Genomic DNA, 3,484 nt, shown 5'->3' with positions numbered 1-3,484 from the left:
AAAACATGTTCACCTCGAACGTTCGAATGTTTGCGAATTTGAACGCACCTCAGGAGAGCCTATAGGGCCCACACACACACACACACACACACACACACACTAAACACAAAAACAGTCTCCTTAATAGTCAGTCAACAGTGGGGATTTAACTTAAACCTACACACAGAAAGATCTATGGGATAAATACTCATTTGTGATCAACGTTAAATACGAATACACACATACATACACACACACACACACACACATGCATACTCTGCATTGGCTTCATCCACATTATTGCACAAAAGCTCACAGATGGAGAAAAGATATTGACATAACGTTTTTAACACGTAAAGGGAGCATAAGAGATGTCTGTGTCCTGATGGCGTGGAAGTCAAGACAGGAAGTGACAGGATGAGGGCCAAGTCTGATTGGATATCCAAATCCAGTCCAACCAATAAGCCCTTAGATAGAAGGAAGTCCATGCAGAGTAAAGAAAAACCTTATGTTCATGTCCTTATGCGGAGCCAGAGTTCAGACAGGTGATTATGTAGAAAGGAAACACAATTCTTATGTCTCCGCCCATATAGGGAGCCAGAGTTCAGACAGGTGATTATGTAGGAAGGAAACACAATTCTTATGTCTCCGCCCATATAGGGAGCCAGAGTTCAGACAGGTGATAATGTAGAAAGGAAACACAATCCATATGTGTCTTCTTCCTCCAGTGGGATTGGACAGCGTTGACCAAACAAGGCTTCCATGACGACCAATCGAGTCTGTGTGTCTCTATCCGCAGACAAGAATCAAGATCAAGGTCCACATCAAACACACGGCATCTCTGGACTTCATCTCCTGTGTGTGTGTGTGCGTGTGCGCGCACGTGTGTGTGCGTGTGTGTAGTCTTTCAGGTGAAAATAAGCAATCCTTTGTAGAGGGATTAAATGAAGCAGTGTGTATGACATCATGCAAGCATGCCTTTGCCCTGTGGGCAGCTCCCAGAAGCATGGGAGTGTGTGTGTGTGTGTGTGTGTCACCGTACACCCAGGAGAGTAGTGCACAGGCAGAGCACAAAGAGGGACACACACAGCGAGATGGCAGACGCTCCCCCACAGTGCTTGGTATTTTCCTGCAGCACACACACACACACACACACACACACACACACACACACAGAGAGAGAGAGAGAGTTATTTTCAAAACTGCACTTCATTTCAACAGAAATGAATGCTTGAGTACTGAAAGTGTTTATTACTGAAACGTTACTGATTTTGTTGGTCGAGGAGTTAATGTCAGGTTAGCATTTGAGATGGTGTGATTTCTGATTGTGTTGACTGAGGAGTTACTGGTGTTATTGAGATGGTTATAGTCTGGTAGGCTGTATGCAGCTGCCCAGGCTCGAACCCGCAACCTGCAGCATCTCGGATTAGGGAGGCGAGCATGCTACTGTATCAAGAAAACTAAATCCCATGGGGGCTAGCATCCCTAACTAGCACATCCCTTATCAGCTGAATCCCATGGGGGCTAGCATCCCTAACTAGCACGTCCCTTATCAGCTGAATCCCATGGGGGCTAGCATCCCTAACTAGCACGTCCCTTATCAGCTGAATCCCATGGGGGCTAGCATCCCTAACTAGCATGTCCCTTATCAGCTAAACCCCATGGGGGCTAGCATCCCTATCAGCTGAATCCCATGGGGGCTAGCATCACTAACTACTAGCATGTCCCATGGGGGCTAGCATCCCTTACTACTAGCAAGTCCCATGGGGGCTAGCATCCCTTACTACTAGCACGTCCCATGAGGGCTAGCATCCCTTACTACTAGCACATCCCATGGGGGCTAGCATCCCTTACTACTAGCACGTCCCATGGGGGCTAGCAATGGGGCTAGCATCCCTTACTACTAGCATGTCCCATGGGGGCTAGCATCCCTTACTACTAGCACGTCCCATGGGGGCTAGCATCCCTTACTACTAGCAAGTCCCATGGGGGCTAGCATCCCTTACTACTAGCACGTCCCATGAGGGCTAGCATCCCTTACTACTAGCACATCCCATGGGGGCTAGCATCCCTTAATACTAGCACGTCTCATGGGGGCTAGCAATGGGGCTAGCATCCCTTACTACTAGCATGTCCCATGGGGCTAGCATCCCTTACTACTAGCACGTCCCATGGGGGCTAGCATCCCTTACTACTAGCATGTCCTATGGGGGCTAGCATCCCTAACTACTAGCACGTCCCATGGGGGCTAGCATCCCTTACTACTAGCAAGTCCCATGGGGGCTAGCATCCCTTACTACTAGCACGTCCCATGGGGGCTAGCATCCCTTACTACTAGCACGTCCTATGGGGGCTAACATCCCTTACTACTAGCATGTCCTATGGGGGCTAACATCCCTTACTACTAGCACGTCCCATGGGGGCTAGCATCCCTTACTAGCATGCCCCATGGGGCTAGCATCCTTTACTCGCACACCCCTCAAGGCTCAGCTATCTACAGTTACAGTGTGTGTGTGTGTGTGTGTGTGTGTGTGTGTGTGTGTGTGTGTGTAGGTGTGTGTGTGTGTGTGTGTGTGTGTGTGTGCACTACATACCTTGGGATGGTAAGCGTGGCAAGATTCGGGGCGCCGGCGAATCTTCATGGACTTCATCCTCTCACACTTCACTGTTGCGTTATGTGCGGACATGTCAAGGACATTCACAAACACACACACACACATACTATATGCACGGGGCATAATGACACACACACACTAAAAATACGCATTTAAACACACATACCATAAACAGATTAGCAGACTAACGCACATATGGTATTGATTGGCTGAGCTGAGTCTGGTCAGAGTGGAAAGAGACTGTGGAAAGCAGTTTATGGGAGTTTTGGAACTTGTAACAGCCAATCAGCATCTCCTGGTCAATGAGTTGATTGATTACACTCTCCAGCATCCAGAAGTACATCCCACCCTCCTGCGATTCAGCCAATCAGCACAGGGCTTTTGGAACTTTTCATCATGTGGGGGTGACATCAAAGAGTGTCACAACTCTCTCTTTCTATAGACCTCTGAAGTTCGCCTACACAAAAGCTACCATCTTTGGCCCCAGCCGTGGCGCAACTGGCTGGGGCACCTGCACCGCACGCCGGCGACCCGGGTTCGATTCCCGCCCCGTGGTCCTTTCCGGATCCCACCCCCACTCTCTCTCCCATTCACTTCCTGTCTTTCTCCACTGTCACTGTCAATAAAGGCATAAAATGGCCAAAAAATATATATAAAAAAAAAAAAAAAAAAGCTACCATCTGTGCCCATATAAGGAGATACGGTTTCTGACGATTTTTCCTATGGGAAATTAACATGGGGATTTTGAATTATCACACCTGTTAAACTCTCGCGGGGATGACAAAATCGGAAATTCAGGTGTTTTCCTGAACACTCTTTTGTCCTCTGCCTTCGAGAGGATACTGTGATCTCGGTACGCGAAGGCTGCAGACTTTGATTTTTGCTACCCC

The sequence above is a fragment of the Sardina pilchardus genome, chromosome 17, assembly GCF_963854185.1.
Source record: "Sardina pilchardus chromosome 17, fSarPil1.1, whole genome shotgun sequence".
Taxonomy (NCBI): Eukaryota; Metazoa; Chordata; class Actinopteri; order Clupeiformes; family Clupeidae; genus Sardina; species Sardina pilchardus.
Note: the sequence above shows the minus strand (reverse complement) of the source record.